The following is a 22,032-nucleotide window of genomic DNA, read 5'->3' on the forward strand; positions in this document are numbered from 1 at the left end:
CGGTCTTTGGGTCATTTTCTGCGTTATTTATACTGATGTGGATGTTACCTAGTTGTAGCCATAAGATAAGGTGAGCTGGGGATCCTTCAACTCCATCTTTCTTCACTCCCCAAACAGGAGTTTATAATGCTTTATCTTCCTTCCTTGTCAGAAGTTCAAACACAAGAAAATATACATAAAACACTCTCACTGAACTTCTGAAATAAGAGTATACATCCTATGTAAGTTTTATTACATGAAAAATTTATGACAATTACCTAAATATATGGGAGATGATCATAAAGAACATAAAAATGTACTGACAATCTATACGACATACCAAATTATATATTAGAAAGATTTAATTAGAATTAACTTTACTAGAATGAGCTATATAATTAGTGTTAAAAATATATCGTGGCTACATTCATTTTGAAAGATTAAGAATATTTTTAAATTTGAATTTAAAGTGAATTTCTTACTCATGAAAATAAAAAGTGGCTCTGGTTTGAATCAAAACTGGCAAAGGAAAAACTAACTCAGTTCATTTACAAAGTGTAACTTTCAGTAAAATTAAAAATGTAAATACAAAACTATCTCTAAAGTCTTTAGAGAATCTTATTTGTTGATATATATAATATGGATACAAGCTTTAATCATAAAATAGTAACCCTATTATTTTAACTCTGAGCTCAAGTAAACAAACAAAATGGTAGATACTGTTTCATAATTTAAAAAAATAGTTATAGAGTATATGGGCAAAAATATTATAGAGAAACTAATTATGTTCAAGAAACTTATTGACAAATCATTATAAATAAAATATGTACATCTACACATAGACCATATCTTGTCACAAGTGAAACAACTTCTTTCACAGGAAAAGAAAATTTTCTTGTTTTTAGAAATTAATTTTTCTGCCCTAACTTTATTCTCAGTTCAAAAACATATATTAGAGAGTGTTATTGCTTAAATTGTGTCATTTCCCAAAATATGTTCAAAAACTAATTCTTGACACTTGCATGTTAACTTGTTTGCAAATAGGATCTTTATAGATGTAATCAAGTTGAGGTCATACTGAATTACGGTGGGCTCTAATCTGACTGTGTCCTTATAGAGAAGAGCAGAAAAAACATAGGAACCCAGGGAGAAAACCATGTAATGAGGGAGGCAGAGACTGAAATAATGAGTTTATAAACCAAGGAATGCTAAGGATTGCCAGGAAACAACAGAAGCAAAGAGAAAGGAATATAACAGATTCTTCACTAAAGCCCTCAAAAGAGCACAGCCCTGCAGACAACTTGATTTTGGACTTTCAGGCTTCAAGAATTGTGAAAGAGTAATTCTTTAAAATTTGAGCCATTCAGTTTGTAGTAACTTGTTACAGCACACTTAAAAAAGTAATATAAAGGCCCAAACTACTGTTTACTTCTATTTTTCTAGCGTAAATATCAGTTTCTCAGACTAAGCATCAGCGCATACATAAAATATACTAAAAATCTTTTTTTTTTTGAAGAAGAAAATTCTTCAAATCATTCTACCTTGCACACGGATTATTTCTCCAAATAATAGTGGCAGATACAAAGTTAAAATTTTAGAACAGGCAGTGAGTCCAAGTAATTACTTGCAAAATTTGGAATGTAGATTCAAAGATGCAAAGGTCAACAATCATTTTTTTTAACAACTACATTTTTAAATAGTGAATTTTTTTTAGGGTCTTTTTTTTTTTAATTTATTGAAATTTTGTTAGTTAACATACAGTGTAATATTGGTTTCTGGAGTAGAATTCGGTGATTCATCACTTACACATAACAAGTGCCCTCTTTAAAAAAGGAAAGAAAACAGATAAACATACAGAAAAGGGTAAAGGAAAAAAAGGAAAGAGGGAACGAGCCACAACTGACTTTTTTTTTTTTTTTTTTAAGATTTTATTTACTTGGGGTGCCTGGGTGGCTCAGTGGGTTAAAGCCTCTGCCTTCGGCTTGGGTCATGATCCCAGGGTCCTGGGATCAAGCCCCACATTGGGCTCTCTGCTCAGCAGGGAGCCTGCTTCCAGCCCCCCTCTGCCTGTCTCTCTGCCTACTTGTGATCTGTCTGTCAAATAAATAAATAAAATCTTAAAAAAAAAGATTTTATTTACTTAATTGAGATAGAGAGAGCAGGAGTAGGGGGAGGGAAGGGGCAGAGGGAGAGGGAAAAGCAGACTCCCTGTGGAGCAGAGCCTGACATAAGGCTTGATCCTAGAATTTCGGGATCATGACCTGTACCAAAGGCAGACACTTAACTGACTGAGCCAACCAGGTGCTCCCACCTGTTTTCTTTCTTAAACTCCACATATGAGTGAGATCATATGGTATTTTTCTTTCTCTGACCTACTTATTCCACTTAGCATAATATACTCTAGCTCTACCACATGATTGCAAATGGGAAGATTTCATTTTTTCTGATGGCTGAATAATATTTCACTGTGATGTATGTAAATATATATATACCACAACTTCTTCATCCATTCAGTTGATGGACATTTGGGCTTTCTCCATAGTTTGGCTACTATTGATAATGCTGCTATCAACATCAGGGTGCGTGTTCCCCTTTGAATCTAAACAGTCATTTTTTTTTATAAATTGTATTTTCATATGTTTAAACACAAACTGCCTGTTGGGAAAATGCAATGAAATAAATTTAGTAGCAATATGACAACATGATGATGTAAAAGAAATTTGGCATAAGTATAACAGACAAATTCATTATTTCTTTAGAAAGAGTTGAGCCTGCCATAAGGGAACCCGTTTTCAATAATTTTGCAAAAAGTAGAATAACAATATCACCTATTTATTGAATTATGAACTATGTAAGTGCTAAATACCTAGGATATTTACTTATATCATCTATCCCATTTAATCCTTGATATTATATTATTATTAGCATCTACATTTTAAAGATGTACAAACTGGAGGTCAAAGGGAATCAGTAATTTGTCTAAGGTCACACAAATGGAAGGTGTGGCAGTGTTGTGGTTGATTAGTCAGTCTTAATATGTTCTTTGAATTTGTGTTCTTATATAGCAGACTTATAAGCCATACTTGGTATGTTCTACATGCCTTTCAAAGTACTACAAGTTTTTATGACTATAATATTCCAATTAGCCTTAAAATATGGGAAATAAGTGAAATAGCACTTTTGTGAAAATTATAAATATCTGTGGCTTATTAATGAACTGGTCATAAGCAGAATGGAATTCAAAGAGAACAAAGGGCTGGTTCTTAATATAATGTGGAAGAAATATAAATTAGAACTATCTGATATAAGACGTATTGCTGCGGTTAAAGAATAACTTAAGATCAAAATAGGATATGAAATGGGAATGAGTTAAAAAATATTAGAGAAAAATGTGATAAAATTGGTTGTATATGGAGAAGCAGTACATATAGAAATTATTTCTACTAATTTAGCAATGGTCAATTTAAAGCATTTTTAAAAGATTTATTTTGGAAAGAGAGCACACAAGTGGGAGGAAAGGCAGAGGAAGAGGGAGAGAGAGATTCTCCAACAGACTCCCCATTGAGTGCAAAGCCCCCCACGGGGCTTAAAGCCACAATCCAGAGATTATGACCTGAGAAATCAAGAGCTGGACACTCAACTGACTGAGCCACCCAGGTGCCCCATTAAAAATTTTCTTAAAATAGTTAAGTTGATCATATCAAACTAAGAAAAGATTTAAATTATGATTAAAGTACAAGAAAACCTGTTTTAGAGAGGATTACTAAAACTGCGCAAAGGGTTATTAGAAACAACTTCCTACTCCTGAGAGCTGTTATACTAGATCAGTTTGCTGAAGGAAGTAGTGGAAACTAGTTTTTTAAAGATCCTTAGGAACAGAAGGCATACATTACTAGCAGCTCAGAAAGGGTTAGGTGTGTCTCTGCCAGAAGGCAGCCGGTGGATAACCACCCTTCGTTCTACAAAGCCCAGTGACTGCATAATAATGCTATTCTTATAACTATGAGGCAAGGGCAACACAGCTGCTTTTTCCTTTCTTTGGTGATCAGGATTTGCTGTCCAAAAAGTTGAAGAATAATTTGAATGTAATTAGATGAAATTTTCCCCAACAGAAAAGCAAGAATTAATTTTGACTCTAGTTACTGAAAGAAAACTCAGAAGCTGTACACTGGGCTTTTTAAACATTTATGTCCTCCTTTACTTAGAAACCATTCCTCTATGTACAACTTAAAAAGCAGACTCGTCTGCGAGATGACCTTCGGCCTACGAGTTGAATTACTACTAAATAAAAAATTCTGAGCATATCTACAGTTTCTTTGTATAAAATCTTTTGAAAAATTCAATTTTAATGCATTCTACTTAAATTTTTATGAGTTTATTTTTATTTCATTTTATATTCATCTACTTAAGTCTTTATATTTCATGAAGATGGAGAAGGCAGATTCCTTATAGTTAAATTTTTTTCTTTAAAATACAGTGAATTTCAGGGCACCTGGGAGGTTCAGTGGGTTAAAGCCTCTGCCTTCGGCTCAGGTCATGATCCCAGGGTCCTGGGATCGAGCCCCACATCAGGCTCTCTTCTCAGCAGGGAGCCTGCTTCCTCCTCTCTCTCTGCCTGCCTCTCTGCCTACTTGTGATCTCTCTCTATGTCAAATAAATAAATAAAATCTTAAAAAAAAAAAAGAGAGAGAAAGAAAATGATCATTTCTTAAAAAAAAAAACAAAAACAAAACAGTGAATTTCTTTCCAAGCAAACTTTCCCTTTAACTGGTAATATAATTAATTTCAATTTTGAAGAGGGCACTGTGGTCCACATCCTTGGCTGACTCTTCTTCCAAGAGCAATAAGAGCTGCTGAGAAAGGAACTAAAAGTTCCATGAGTTCTTTTGATGCAGGTTTCTTACAAAATATAAAGCTGTGAGGAATGTAAAGGGATTACTTCCCAAGATTTTGGAACACTTCAGAATAGTTGTTAAAAATAAGTGAGAAACAAATGCTGGAATTAAACAAAAAAATTTCATAAATGGTGTGGATATAAATAGAAAAGAATTCTAACCTCTGAAACTATTTAGTATTTGTAGTTAGATGATTATGTGTCCAAGATGGATACAAATGGCAGTGTTTTCAAACATGGCTACTTAATTTCTGTTATTAAATTTTTATTTTATATTTAGGGATTTAATGCAGCTCTATACTATGAAATACAATATACAGAGACCTTAGTGTAGTTTTTGACAGGCAAAAATGCTCAGGAAAAAAGCAAAGTAAGAAAGAAATAGCTTAGCTATAGAGAAATAACTATATTAGCTATGCATAATATATAAAGTTTTTATGCTAAAGAACACTTTTTCTTCATTAAAATGCAAGATAATACTACCTGTTTCTACATACTAAACAACAGAAAACTCATAATATAAATATTTCATTGCTTGCCTCCAAGAAATTGTTGACATCCTCTGTGGCCATCTGCCAAGGTGGTCACTTTGTGTGTGATGGAATTAAAGAAGTATCAAGGTTCTGTGGATTGATGAAAGAAAATATTCTGTGCTCTTGCCTTCTGGTATTTATTTCCTTGGTCCTGTTAAAAAGGAAAGAAGAGTGAACTTACTAATTCTGAACAGATAGCCAGTTATTCTGTATTTCCTTAGAGTCACATTTAAGGACATTTTGAGATTTTTACGAGTTCTCATTAAGAATCATAGAATTTTAGCCTTACACAAAAGACTTGCTAGATTCATGAATGCAAGTAAGAAAAAGCTATGTCAATCAGAGGATTCAATCCCCACACTTTGCAGTACAGGAAACTGAAATCTAGAGAGGTTAAACAACTCAACCAAAGTTACAATTAGTGGCAGAGCTAGCATGAGAAAACAGTTCTTATTACTCCCAGTTCAGGCTTTTTCTTCTGGTTGTATCTCAGCAGGTACAAGAATCTTTTTTTTTTTTTTTTTAAACTTATGTCTTTTGAGAGAGAGAAAGAGAGAATGAACAGAGGGAGGGGCAGTGGGAGAGAATCTTTCATGCAGACTTCCTGCCAACTGAGGAGACTGACAGAGGGCTGAATCCTACAACCCATGAGTTCAGGACCTGAGTCAAAACCAAGAGTTGTATGTTTAACCAACTGAACCACCCAGGAGCCCCAAGAGAAGAATCTTTGGAAGAGGAAGGGAGACTGGGAAAAGCTAACTTCCCAGCCTCAATGCTTAAGGAAAATTCTAGAAACAACTAAAACCACAATAGTTTAATAATATTTAGATTAATTCATAGCACAGGACTTGTTCAAATAAATATTTTATTAAAGTATGACTAAGATATAGTTTTATTAATAAACTAAAATTTTACCATTAAATTTCTGAATTTCACCCAGAGCCATGATCATTTATTTTTCCAAATCCTTATTACTACAACAATCTATCATACATAGCAAAAGCGGTATTTTTATTAGAGTAAAACTAGATTATAGACTGCTTTGCTCAAAATTCTCCAAAGTTCTCCCATAACTGTTAGGATAAAGTCTTACCCTACATTACATGATTGGGCCCCTGTTTACCTGTCAGTCTATCTTACCACTCTCCCCTTGTTTGGTATTCTATAGCCTTAGTGCCTTCTTGTTCTTCCTTGAATATGCTAAGCACACTTTTGGTTTATGTCTTTGACCTTGGTCTTCCCTCAGACTGAAACTCTTTCCCCCAGATAGCCACATGTTTATTCCCAATAACCAAAACTCTCTTTCTTTTCCCTTGAAAGCTCCATAGCCTGTTTCAAGAATCTGCTCTAAAGTCACTTCCCAGAGAGGCTTTCTCTTACTATCTAGCCATGCAACTTCCACACTCAATCCTCCTTCTCAATGGCCCCTTTCTTTATACACATACTGGCTTTATTTTCATTCATGGTATTTATAATTTCTAAATGTTATAGAGTCCAACACAATCCTTATAGGAACCAGATGTGTTTGGAAATATTTGCATTTTTAAAGATAGTATGGTACATGTACTGTAATTATGTAACACATTCCTCTTCCCTCTGTATCTGAAAGGTCTAGTTGGTTAACACGTCTACAGGAAAACATGTATTTCTTCTAAGTGGGATTTTTAGAAAAGGCAATAAATAGTCTCATATCACTTTTACTACTAAACAAATTAAGATTAGGTCAGCTTTTACCACGATATGAATTATAAACACTTTCAACTTCAGAGCTTTTTGATTTTGGAATTGCACAGAAGAGATTACTGAATATCCTATAATATTCTACAAATTAGTTTGTTGATTGCCCATCTCTCCTGTACACACAAGGAGATTGCCTGTCTCCATCACACAGAAAGGAATGATCACCTAGTATGCTCATCAGATCAAGGATTTTTTTTTTTTCTGCTGTATGCCCAGTGCCTAATAGATAAGTATTTGATCAATATTAGTTAAGTGGATAAATGAAGGCTTCTGTAAGGACCAGCTATTTTGGTTTTTTACATTGTAAGTAAACCCTACCCTGTAATATAGTTCTTTTCAACTGAAGGAATAGTAAGAAAGCATTTTAAAAGCTTAGAATTATTTCTTCTTTTAAGGTTCACCAGAAGAAAAAAATATAACAAATGGCATTTCAAGAAAACTACGGAAACAATACCTAGAGTATGTGATACAGTAAGAGTTTTCAGCTAGAAGTCCACAGATCTAGGTTGCTCTTCTTTGCATTCCTATTTTCTATTTAATTCCTTATCTATCATTCATCCATCCATCTTTATCTATTTAGCTCTTTCTCTTTCATTTGGGTATCTCACCATTCTTGGCCCAATGCATTATCTGTAAAACTAGAGGTTTGAATTCAATGGTCGTCAGCAGTTCTATGATTCTACTAACAGTTAAATAATTGAGGTAGTAATCACTGATTATCCCAGAATTGGCTGACCAGTCTGAAAGACACATAATCTTGCTCATCTAATCACAGTAACAGAAATACAGACTAGTTTTAAATTATATTTAGCATGTGTGTCCAATGCCAAGGAAATGACACGTCCCAAACATGTAATTTTATATATATATATATATGCATACACACACACACACAAACACGACACCAAACTTTTGTGTTTCTGCATAAGAATATGCCCAATAATACAAATATTTATTGACCATTTACTCTGTACCAGGCACTATTCTAAGGTCGTTACATATATTGAACTATAATAATTCTATTAGATAAGAATTAATTTTACCCATTAATGGGTAGTAATGGTAAAGTGGTAGATTGAATCACATCCTCTTTCCCTAGCACACCTCCATGGAAGGTATATGTTTATACCTCTGCTCTGTGACTTTGGGCTTGGGCTTGCTTTGACCAATGGGGTAACATAAGACATCATGCGGACAGCCGCATGAGATACGCTTGTGCAAGGGACGAGAAATATGCTTGTGCAATTGCACTTCTTCCCTTGTTATCTAGTTTTTCTTTTCTTTAAGTAGACTTCATGCCCTGTGCAGAGCCTAATGTTGGGCTTGAACTCACAGCCCTGACATCAACACTATCAGCTGAGATGAAGAGTCTGACGCTTACTGACTGAGCCACCCAGGTGCCTTCTTGTTTTTTACTCTAAGGAAAAAAAAATGCTTTAGTTAGCTCCAAGGCAAAGGAGAGATATTTGGCTCAGACTTAGATGCATTCTCCACTTGGATCCATGTCCACCTACTTCAACCTACCCACAGATTCCTGAGCAAAAACTAAAAGCTTATTGTGGTATGCCAGTGAGATTTTATGGTTTGTATTATAAACCATCAGCAAAAGCTCACTGATAAACTTTTTTACAGACAATAAAAATGAAGGGCAGAAACTGAGTGACTTATCTTTCACAGTTAGTTAAGTGATATGGGATATGAAGCCATCCAAGTCTGGCTCAAGGGCCACTCTCTTAACACCTATGCTACAGTGTCACTGCATTACATTGGCTGTATTATATGATATTAATCCATTTATTAACATAGTAGCAGGTGGTTTGGCATACATTAAAAATCATAATTACAAAGGTAGTCTAGCTATCAATAGACAAAGTTGTCTTGCAGTGAAATATTTCTTCCGAAAAAATTAGTAAGTATAAAATAAATGTACTATTTCCTAGAAGCAGATTAATAAGACTTTATATATCTTGAGGTGGCTTTCCAGTTCATCCTGCTACCATACAGTAACCTTCAGTGCTGGATATCTCCACTACACAATTCCACTCTTTGACCTTGGCTGATTAATTCAGGCATGTATCTATGATTCAAGCTCAATTACTTAGGTTTCTCTTCTGGAATTTTGAAATTTGGACCCATCACGGGGAGCCACCATCAATGGCCCTCCACTGGAAAAAGCTGAAATCTCCAGAGCTGCTCCTGTTACATTCTTTCCCGCCTGTCAATTCTATGATGGTATCTTCCCAGACAAATGTACTTTTTGAGTAAGCTTACTAAAACCTATTTTTCTTGTTGTAACCAAAAGAAATTTAACAAAGTAGATTAAAAAAAATCCACTGTTTTTATTATAATTTAAAAGTGCAAAGATTTCTTAAAGAAGAGACCTGATAAAGCCTGCATTTGTTTTACATTCTATCAAAGTAATTTTGTAATTTATAGTTATGGGTTGTATATTTCCTGAAAACTAGCTAGAAATCCTTCTGTATTTTGAGAGCCAGCATCCATGGACTGTCTGTGAATAGAATTACATTTCAGTAAAGTTGAATAAAGTCACTTTTTCTTTGCAATCCTATTTACTTTATGCATTTAAAAACATTTTGTTTATGACGAGCTTTTTATATTTCTTTTGATACAAAAAGCAAGTAAACATATGGGATTATCTTCATCACTAATTCAACTCAGAAACTATATATGAGACCCAAATATATTCTAGACATTGTTTTGGGTTCTGCGGATACAGCAAGGATAAAATGGTCTCTGCTCTCATAGAGTAGTGATAGGAAAGAGTATGTGGAATATAATTTGAAAATTTCATAGTACTATTAGTAATGAACCTGATAAATCTATACAGTAAAGCGATAAAAATAGCTTTAAAATGTGAGAGTATGGTGGCAAAATGCCTGAAGAAAATTTCTGTGCAATCCTTAATCTATTCCTAGACTGAAGAGGGATACATCAGCATAGGGAGCTCTGTCAGAAATCATATGTAAGAGTAAATAAAAAGCACAATCACCACCACAGTGGCATATTTACGTCACATTTTTACTTTACCAGTGATTTTCATATCTCAGTGATTTCATATATTACAATATGACCTCTTAATACTTCATTGAGATGAACAAGTGAGAAAATGGAGCCTCAGAAGTTTGAGAAACTTGACCACTTTGAGTAGTGGCAGAACAAGGGCTACTGTCTGTTTTTCAAGCCTCCTAGTTTTATTTCTGTTACATCACAATACATCATCTTTACAAAAGACAAAAAGACAATTAGTTTCACAAAAGGCAGGGGTGAGGATTTTTTATTTACTTCTATGAGATACTTATGGAGTGGGACTGAGAAGCAACATTATTGGAGTCACACAGAAACTGCTGGTGACAAATTGAGTATCTTCTGTCATCAGGCATATGCTCAAATTAGTAAGAACTTTGGAATGGTGTGATAGACTTGGTAGTGGAGAAGTTTATGAGTTCATTTCCTCAACTGGTGGATTTAACCATTTAGAGCAGGAGCTGGCAAACTTCAGCCTGTAAAACAAATCTGGTCTGACACCTGTTTTGGTATGACCTGTGAGCCAAGAATGGTATTTACATTTTTAAATGGCTCAAAGCATCAAAGGAAAAAAAGTTCTATGACATCTGAAAATTAAATAAAATTTAAATTTCAGTGCCCATAACTACAGCCATACTCATTTGTTTATGTATTCCTATGGCTACATTCACACCTTAGCAGCACATGAGTAGTGCTAGAGACATGCTGGCCTGTGAAGCCTAAAATATTTATTATTGACCCTTTACAGAAAAGATTTTGACCCCAATCTAGAAGATCACAGTTTTCCAAGGAGTTCGTAATGTTAATAGCAGTAATGACATCTATTTAAATCTGTAATTAAAAAATTAATAATGGCATAGTTGAATATTTCTTCCCCTTAAGAGCATCCAAGGCATTTGAGTGAATGACTATCACAGGGACCTTAGAAGCATGCTTCTTTCTAAGCCACTCAGCTATTCACAAGGTTAACATCATGGTGTCTGTGATTATTACAGAAGTTTAAATTGTTTAGCTCTTAGTCCTACCTTTTGAAACTTATTGTCTCATAGATTGTTGGTTAAAGATAGGAAGCACAAAGAACTTCTGGTGGCATATAATTAAGGAGAAGCATATAATTAACATGAAGCCTGTAAATTTGCATTAGGACAACCATCACCATAAATTGCATATATCTAATCAAAAGGAATGCCTTAAAGTCTCAAATACTTTTAAAAAATCATAATTAAAAAGAATATGGTGACTAACATAACATAATCAAAAATAAATAAATAAAAAATAAAACACAAATTCTTAATGTCTAAAAGACATCAGAGACTGCTCAGTACCAAACTATAATTTCAGGCTTCTTGTCACTGAAGATTAATAATTGGTACAAAAAGAATGGACTCTTATGGACTGATGAATAGATACACAAAATGTAATATAACCCATACAATGGAATGTTATTTGGCCATAAAGAGGAATGAAATTCTGCCACATGCTACAAGATGGATAAACCTTGAAAATATTATTCTAAGTGAAAGACAGACACAAAAACCCACATACTGTATGATTCTATATATACGAAATGTCCAGAATCCGCAAATCCATAGTGACAGAAAGGTTAGTGGTTGCCAGGGACTTGGAGTAGAGGGGAATGGAGTATGACTGCTAAAAGGTACAGGGTTTCTTTCTGGGATGAAAATGTTCTGAAAGTAGATAGTGGGGATTGATGTACAACATTGTAAATATACAGAAAATAACCAAATAGTACAATTTAAAATTGTAAAGCATATAGCATCTGAATTGTACCCCAATAATGCTACCGTTAAAATTTTTTCTTTAAAAAAAGAATGAATTCACTTTATCAGATAATCTTTTGTTTCTAAAGTATTTAAAATAAGCTGCCAAGATACTAGGGGAAATATTTCTGTTCAAGACTGTGAATAACCACATTGCTCTTATATGATACCTAAAAGAAAATAGTTGTTTATTTCTTCAGATATTTCACATTTAAAAATCTAAACATACATAAACAAGTCTAAACATAGAGCACATGTAATTAGTATAGATAAGAAAAGAAACACAGGGAAAGAATCAAATAATAGAATAAGGCTGGGCTAGACTTTAGTATGTCCTTACCATAAAGATATAACAAAAGTTAAAAATTTCTGTCAAATGCTGAAAACAGTTATAGAAAGTTAATCTGGCAATTTCTCTTTAAATCTGGTGTCCAATTTCTTTTAATTCCAATTTAAGTTAGAGGATGCTTATAAACCAATATAAAGCTACTAATATTGGTGAATAATGGCTTTTGGAAACAGGAGAAAATTTAAAATTGAATATTTAGCCAGAAAAGTGAAAGAATGAAGAAACTAGAATCTGTCTGCATTTGAACAACCTTAAGTTTTAACTTATAAAAGATGAATTATAGAAGAAAAAAGAAAAAGAAAGCAAAGACAAAGCAAAATCCACCAAAATCTATGTTCATTTATTCGGGTTCCTGAACTTGACGTTCATCTTGCACTGAAGATGTTACTCACTCGAACACATAAACTGGCTTGATGCCTAGGGTATTAAGATCTGCTAAATGGCCACTTCCAACAGTAGATCACAGCTAGTTAACAAAGAGTAAAAACACATTTTCTTCAGTAGATTAGAAAAAGCTACATTGATTTTATACAGCATAGTTTTCTCTCATATATATATACTTATATGTATACATGTATACATTTATATATATAAAAGGAAATAACCAAAAAAATTTTTTAGAATATAAATAACAAAACATAGGTACAACTGAAAATTTATTTAAAACCCTGAATATATGTAGCAAGAAACCAACACACTTTCTTTGATACTCCTAGAAAATAAATTGTAACAGGATAAAATTCTTACCAAATTACCAATGTTTATTTAGTCATCGAAATTAATTTTTATAATTTGTGTTTATTCACATTGAACAATATAAGTAAAATGGATAAGTTTCAATTTATAAGTATAACATGATAACATGATTACTAGATTCTGTTACATAACCATGACCTAAATTCAAGCTGCTCCCAATATTTATTCCAGTATGTGGTAAATCACAACATTAAAAATTCTTTTTTGTTGTTTTATCCTTTTAACATCACAATATGTTTAATGTTATGAGAATATTTAATAATATAAAGTATAAAATATAACTGTATCTAGGTAATTGAGCAAAATGTGAGCTTCTGATTTTATAGAACCTGCTATTTCTTTAATAGTCGGTGTAAAGCATGTTTGAAGTACTAGAAAAAAATAATTCTGCAGTCTTTCATAAACTGTATACTCAACATTGGAGGTAGAAAGGAATAATGCAAAGGGTACATATATGTTAAGATAATGTAGCAGTAGCAACTGATTTGCAGGAAAATCAGTCTATAGGTCTTATTTAGGATGAAGAAATTCAGCTAATGTTTGCAGCTGGAAATTAAGTAGTTTCATGGCTTTACTTTTCTTTTTTGAAATGAAAATGATATTAAAATCTATTATATAACATAAAGATACTGTGATCAAATTGTATTTATTAACTTCTTAAAGTCCAATCAGGATTTTAGTTGGAATTGAAAAAGCAATAAAACATGAATGCCTTCCATCAATAGGTAGTTTTATTTTATACGCACACACACATACATACACACATTTTTTTTTTTTTAAGAGAGGGACAAAGAACACATGCACGTGTACACACAGAGGGAGGCGGGGCTGGGAATGGGTAGAGGGAAGGAGGGAAAGAGAGAGAGAGAGAGAGAGAATCTCAAGAGATTCCATGCCCAGCACCGATCTTAACACGGGGTTCAATCTCATGACCCTGAGATCATGACCCCAGCTAAAATCAAGAGTTGGCTGCTAAACCCGCTGAGCCACCCAGGTGCCCCTATATTTTTATTATTAAGTAATACGTGAAACTGAAAATCTTAAATAGCATAAGAATATATATAATTAAATGGTCACGTGTAACAAAGTCAGTTATATGGACTACTATGTCAATACAATCAGTTTTAGAAGGTGATAGAAAAAATTACTCATTCATGGTAAAATCAAATGAAGTTACAGTATATTATGCTAATACCAATTAAAAGATGGAAGTAATATTAAGGGTTAAAATCACATTTGATTTGGAAAAATTTTGTATTAAATATAAAGATGTTTAAAAAATCCCATCAAGAAACATAACTGGAGACACTTAATTAAAATTCAGTTTGCTTCAAATAAATTCTTTTACTATTAATTAATAGAATAGAGGCATGTGGTGACACTGTTTTCATTAATTTTATAATTCATGGAAATATTTGCTTGGTCATTAAAAGCTTAGTTTAAGAGTTTCAAAGAAAAAAAAAGTTTCAAAGAAAAATAAGTAATTAAAAAGTTGGGGAATGAAGAGCTCATACAAGTGACAAACATGCAAAAAGAATCTATAAAGATAACTAACTTTCCATAAAGTCCATCCTATACTCCAGCTCATAGTTATCTCAACTTTCTCTAGACTCTTGGTTAAAAGTACCACCCACCTAAAAATCATGACATAGACTGACAGTTCTTCCCATCACAGAGATACACCATAATTCATTTTAAAGTAAGTTTTTCAAGTAATTTATGATTAATGTAATTCAAAGTGCATAGAAGGATATGAGGTGAAAAAAAAAGCCCCAATTTTCTTGCCACAGATAAACACGAGCAATAATTTCTTGCATGTCTCATTTTGCAAATTTTATATACTTCTTAGAAACTCTTAGGGATAAATTATTTAGTTGGAATTTTTCAGATTTTGAAAGGTAATCTGATGCATTTACTGCATTTTACCTATATTACAAAATGATTACACAATATGGTTAGTTAACAGTTTCATCGGTTCACTTAATTACTTGTGTGTGTGTGTGTGTGTGTGTGTGTGTGTGGTGAGAACATTTAAGTAAAATTTACTCTCTCAGCAACTTCCAACTATATAATACAGTTATTGTTAACTGTAGGCACCATGCTGAATATTAAATTCCAGAAACTTCATTATTTTATAACTGGAGGATTGTGCCCTTTGAACAAAATCATTTCCTCATTTCCTCCACTTGCCAACCCCTGGCAACAACCATCATTCTATTCTCGGTTTTTAGGACTTGGGGCTTTTTTCCCCCAAGTTTTTATTTAAATTCCAATTAGTTAACATACAGTGTAATATTAGTGTCAGGTATAGAATTAAGTGATTCAACACAATATTAGTGTCAGGTATGGAATTGAGTGATTCAACTGGTACTCATCACAATTTTTTTTTAAAGATTCTATACATAAGTGTGATTATATATAAATCAGGCTGACTTATTTCACTTAGCCATAATGCTCTCAAGATCCATCCATGTTGTCACAAATGCTAGGATTTCCTTCTTTTTCTATGGCTGAATTTTATTTCTCTATGTTTTCCTTATCCATTCATTCATCCACTGATGGACACTTAGGTTGTTTCTACGTTTTGGCTATTGTGAATAATATTACAATGAGAACAGGGGTGCAGATATCTGTTTGAGACTATGATTTTTTTTCCCCTTCAGATATATACCCAGAAGTGAAACCATACGGCAGGTCTATTTTTAATTTTTTGAGGGACCTCCATACTCTTCTCTATAATGTACCAATTTATATTCCCACTAATAGTGCATAAGTTTCCTTTTTTCCACATCCTTACCGGGACTTGTAAACTTCTCTCTCTTGATAACAGCCATTCTTACAGGTATGAAGTGACACCACATTGTGGTTTGGATAGGCATTTTCCTGATGATTAGTGATGCTGAGCATCTTTTCATGTACCTGTTGGCCATCTGTACATCTTCTTTGGAAAAGTGTCTGTTCAGGTGCTTCTGCCCATTTTTAATCAGATTGTTTTTTGGCTATTGAGTTGTAAGAGTTGCTTATGTTTTGGATATTAACTCCTTGTCTATTATATGGTTATGTATAGCTTTTAAATTCATGATGAATTTAAGTAGGCCTGTAATGTCCCCAGGTCAGTTAGGTTTTGGCCAAATGAGCTGAGGGGTAAAAGAAACTTTTGGATTGTAAAGCTTTTTGACTTTTAGAATTGCAATTATAAACCCTTACTAATACTACACATAAAAACACAATACACTATATGTTTAATGATAAATTGTATCTTCTGTTCATTCATTTGCCTCATTATGAATGAAACAATCTTTTTCTCAGTCATAGTGCTCAATGACTGAAATCCATAGAGAATGTTACGTATTTAACTCTCACTAAATACAGGTAGTAATTTAGTACCCACTAGAAACAGTCTTATTGCTCAGTTGTTTCTGGATTTGTGTATATTTCTTAGAAGGAGATTGGGAGAGAATTCAGATAATAGGTCAATTGAAGATGCTCTATCAGATGGCATATGGTGTATTCCATTGAATGTCTTTAACTACTGTCTCCAGTATCATCCCTTACATTGCTTCTGGATGTATCGCACATTCCCTCTTTTGCCATTGATATAGCTTATTAATTACAGACATCTTTTATACACATTTGATTCATCCTTTGATATTTTTCTCTTTTCATCTTAAACTGCTGTGGTTTTTCTTTTTCAGCTATGTTCAGTAGATGCCTATTCTGGCTAATAATCCATATAACTCTTTCTGATATGCAGGTATGGATTCAATTTTTTTAATCCAGATAGCTAACCCATTATCTGTATTAAATAGTCCACCTTTTCCCAATGATATGTGATGCCATCCATATCATTTTCAATATTTCTTCCTTTATCAAGTCTATTGCTAGAGTTTATAATCTTGTTTGTTCTGTCAATTCATATTCCAATACAGCCTTTTCCAACTAGGGTTCTGTGAGAGAATTAAGTTCTAAAAAAGTGATTTGTGACTATTTTCTTAATTATCCCACAGGTAGTAGTTTTCTGATTCTCCCAAAGATGGTACATAGCTAGTACCATTTTACATTCCATAGCAAGGAAATTAATTCATTATATACATACAGTGAATAAAGGTCACCCAAAAATACCATGTCTTAATGCCTGGAACCAGTAAACATTATTTTACAAGGAGAAGGGGTATTTTCAGATGTGATTAAAGGATTTTGAAACAAGCAGATTATCTTGAATTATCCAGATGGGCCCTAAATGCAATCATAAAGGTCCTTATGAGAGAAAAGCAGATATATACAGAAGACCAGGAAGCAATGTGGCCATAGAGCCTGAGATTGAAGAGATGTGACCACAACTCAAAGCATGTTGGCAGCCACTAGAAGCTGGAAGAGGCAAGAAAAGGACTGCTCACTTAGAATATTTAGAAAGTCCTGCCAACATCTTGATTTTGCCCAGTGACACATATTTCAGATTTCTGGTATCTAGAAAAGTGAGGAAATCATTATCTGTTGCATTAAGCCACTAAATTTATGGTAATTTTCACAGCAGCCATAAGAAATTAATACACAAACAATGTACCTAAGCTTATTATAAATACCCAAACAATATGCCTAGGTACAATATGGCAATAAGTCTTAAAGTTATTTTGGTATACATGAAAGTTACTCATATGGATACATTATTCATCTTGTACCACAATTATCTTTATTTATTTATTCATTTATTTATATTTCTTTTCAGCGTAAAAGTATTCATTGTTTTTGCACCACACCCAGTGCTCCATGCAATACGTGCCCTCCTTAATACCCACCAACAGGCTCCCCCAACCTCCCACCCCCCGCCCCTTCAAAATCCTCAGGTTGTTTTTCAGAGTCCATAGTCTCTCATGATTCACCTCCCCTTCCAATTTTCCTCAGCTCCCTTCTACTCTCCATCTCCCCATGTCCTCCATGTTATTTGTTATGCTCCCCAAACAAGTAAAACCATATGATAACTGACTCTCTCTGCTTGACTTATTTCACTCAGAATAATCTCTTCCAGTCCCGTCTATGTTGCTACAAAAGTGTACCACAATATATCTTCTTATTTATAGTAGTTACTCAGTTCATTTTATTTCAGGTGATAATTCCAGGTATATAATCATATCATCTGCATGCAGGGGTTTAACTTCACCTTACTGATTTTTAAAAAAACTTCTAATACCTTTCTCTTGGCTGATTTCCTTCATCATAATGTTAAATAATAGTCATGGCAGTGGGCATCTTTACAACATTCCTGACTTGTACAAATGAATTTGCAGTGCTTCCTCTTTCCTCCTTTGCCCCCAACACCTGCTTAATCTGTCATGAACTGTAAGGACAATGAGTAAGCTTCCCACATCTGGTGTGTTTTGACTATTTTCTTGTACCTGCACTGTTTTTGTTTTATAATGGTTGGTGTCATGTTATCTGGTTTGCAGATATTCATAAATGCTAAATTATCAATGAATTACACTCTTTACATTAAAAAATAACTTCATTCATCTCACAAGATGTTAATGTGGACTGATTCTTCTGGTCTGAAGTAAGTATTTTGTTGGCTTTTATTTGGCTTAATTTTTATCTTTAGTTTTCAACACTCCTAAAATTCTTTAATTTACTTGTGTTTCTTGCATATATCAGAGAATAAAATTTTGCTCTGTGCTTTAGCTGGAAATCCACTTTTTAAAAAACTAACATGAATTAAGTCCATTTACATAAATTCTCTTGGCTGATTCCCTTCAGTATAACATTAAATGATTAGTGTAACAGTGGGCATCTGGTAAATAGAAACGATCTTCATTTTATTATTATTTCAACATGTTTTCTGGAAATAAAAAAAATATTTTATCATTGTTATCTCATTTTTCTTCATGTTTAGTTCCTCCCTATCTCTGTTCCAGTAGTTAGAACTTTATGCAACTTTTTTATAACTTTGTTTTTTACTTCCTTATTCAAGATCTATTTGTTTACTCCCATAAGCAATATGATACTAACATATTTTCCATTGCTTTGTCCTTATTTTCATTCACTTGTCCTATTTCAGTTAGTATTTTTTGGTGTTTTTCTTTGTACTCTTCAACTCTGCTCATACTTTTATTATTTGCAGCTTTAATTGACCTATCATTTCCACCAACAGTGAAGAGGGTTCCCCATTCTCTGCATCCTCACTAACATGTTCCTTAATGTAATTTCTATAATGCTTAGTCTCCCTGTGGTCTTTCCAATTTTATCTTTGAAATAAAGACTTCTTTCATAAATTTTGCCAACTCATAATTCATCTCTTAATGTTTTTAAAACATTTTCCCTGACTTGCTTTCTAGATCATGAGTTTCATTCTGAGGTAATAGCTTTATTCATTTTCTCTCTTCTCTCTCTGCCTCTGTTACCATCCATCCATCCCTCCCACCCTTCCTCCTTGCCTTCCTTTTTCCTTTCCTTTTTTCATGGAGAAGTCCATACAATAGATTTTCATCAATATTAAGATTCAGATATAATCCCCAAACCCTAAAAAAGGCAAAAAAGTAGCTGAGACTAGCACAAAACACATAAGAGTAGGTGAGGAGAAACAGTCTTGGAGAAATGTAGTGGTAAACGACCCTTGTAGTGAAAAGACTATACTGTAAAGGACCCCTAAAAAATGAGAGCAAAAATGACCTAAAGGTAAAAAAACATAAATAAGTTGTCTTGTTTGCAATCACAGGTATGGGAACAGAGGTGAGCTGAGCTGTCAACAGAATCCTCAGGTTTAAAGAACCAGAGAGGGTAGGAGCTGCACAAAGAATACACAGACAAGCCTACTCCCTTGTGAAGACTAGCAAACGTGAAACAGTACTCTGGATCTCCTACCAACACACACATCCCTCTTAAAAATGCCTAGCCAGCTAAAACCATTATAATCAGCCATATGCAATAAAAAGGAACTACTACAGTACTGTTAAAATAATACTCTAAGAAAAGAAGATGAAAAGAATAGCAAAAACATAGTAATAGGCAGCAATCAATCACTAGGAAATGGTAAATTGAATATTTTCATTTGTGTATTAACCATTTGCAATTCTTTGATAAACTGCATGTTCATGTCTTTTATACAAATGAGTTTTCTTTTCTATATTGAATTGTTGCGCTCTTCCCGTATTAAGAAAATCAGCATCTTCCTTATTATAGCTACCAAATATTAATTTGTAGGTTTTCAAGTAACTTTTAACTTAATTTTTGGATTTTTTCTAATTACTTAGAAATTTTCATAGTTAAAAAACCCAGTCTATTATTTTATGGCTTTTAAGAGTTGTTTTTTAAATAAAACCCTAAAGTTATCACTCAATGTTTTTCAAAAATGTCTTAAATTCCACAAATCCCATCAATACCATACTTAAAACCCACAAATGATTCTTGTCATGGTTAAAATAAAACCTTAATATAGTATTCCTTAACATGAACTCTAAGGTCCTTACATGTTTGGCCCCTTCAATCTCTTCAGTCTCATTTCAAACCACTCTTTCTCTTACTTTCTCCACACCAGCACATGGGATTTCTTGCTATTCCTCAGACACATTAGTTCTTGCTGACCAATGCTGTTCCATTCTGTTACTCTGGCCACTCTTCCCCAATTCATGGCTTTCACTTCCATCATCTGGGTGGTTTCTGCTTCAATATCATTTTCCTAGAGTCTTTCCTGACCACCATATCTAAATTGAAATAACATTACCAGTTCTTCATCATCCACTAACTGCTTATCATATTTTATTTTTCTCTCTAAAACATGTCACTTTCTGAAATTACATTCTTTAACTATTAAGTGGCTTATTGTCTATCTCTAAAAATAGGTAGTGAGCTCCATGAGGGCAGGGACTTTGGCTCCTTCATCATATATATGAGCTTCTATAATAATCCCCAGTAAATAATTGGTGCACAAATTTTTTTTAAATGAGTGAATGAATAAATAAATGATATTTCCAATGCTTAATCTTAAAAAAATGTTTTAAAGCACTTTTGAAGAATTGCCCATATTAGTTAATAAAGGGCATATGAAGACAAACTATTTAGATCAAAAGCACTTCTTTAGAAGTTCTTGTTTTTAAATTTTGCCTTTATGATGTTCTGGTTTTTAAAACCCATCAGTACATGTATAACATATAATTTCTTCTGTGGCAACACCAGATCATATGTATATTTGGAAACAATTTAACTTTGATTTACATTTGCTTTACATGCTACATTTTTAAAAAAAATTTTATTTATTTATTTGACAGACAGAAATCACAAGTAGGCAGAGAGGCAGGCAGAGAGAGAGGGGGAGGCAGGCTCCCTGGTGAGCAGAGAGCCCGATGCGGGGCTTGATCCCAGGACCCTGAGATCACAACCTGAGCCGAAGGCAGAGGCTTAACCCACTGAGCCACCCAGGCGCCCCTACATGTTACATTTTTATAAAAACTGAGATTTTTTTGTTTATAACCTTTTTGAGAAAGTATAGTAAATTGCAAACTCCTTGCCTGAGTGCATTTAGCTTCTAGTGTGGGCACACAATAAATATTACATTACACAATGCATTAGAAAATTTAAGCTAAAAAAAAAAAAGAAAAGGTAAGATGAAAAAGGGTGGCAGTTTAAAGTAGAATGGTCTTATAAGAAGAAAACCAGAAAATTCACAAATATGTGGAAATTAAACAACATATTACTAAACAATCAATGAATCAAAGAAGAAATTAAAGGAGAAAGTAAAAAATAGCTTGAGACAAATGAAACTGGAAATACAATGTATCAAAACTTATGAGATATAACGAAGACAATTCTAAGAGGGAAGATCATAGAAATAAAGGCCTGCATCAAAAAACAAGAAAAATTTCAAAGAAAGAGCCTAGCTTTATACCTTAAAGAAAAAGTAAAAGAGTAACAAAGCCCAGAGTTAGTGGAAAAGGAAATAACAAAAATCAGAGCAGAGATAAATGGAAT

The 22,032-nt window shown here is 33.4% G+C and overlaps 1 long non-coding RNA gene across 1 annotated transcript in view; it reads right to left on the reverse strand.

Annotated features, from left to right (window-relative positions):
• Positions 1-5,540: 5,540 nt before the first annotated feature.
• Positions 5,541-22,032, reverse strand: part of LOC116866868 — a 213,582-nt gene continuing 197,090 nt past the window's right edge. The window contains exon 3 of the long non-coding RNA XR_004382494.1: positions 5,541-5,557. This is a non-coding gene — a long non-coding RNA (uncharacterized LOC116866868). The remainder of the gene's footprint in view (positions 5,558-22,032) is intronic.

Source organism: Lontra canadensis, unplaced genomic scaffold (assembly GCF_010015895.1).
Source record: "Lontra canadensis isolate GAN:19392208 unplaced genomic scaffold, GSC_riverotter_1.0 scaffold11, whole genome shotgun sequence".
NCBI classification, from domain to species: Eukaryota; Metazoa; Chordata; class Mammalia; order Carnivora; family Mustelidae; genus Lontra; species Lontra canadensis.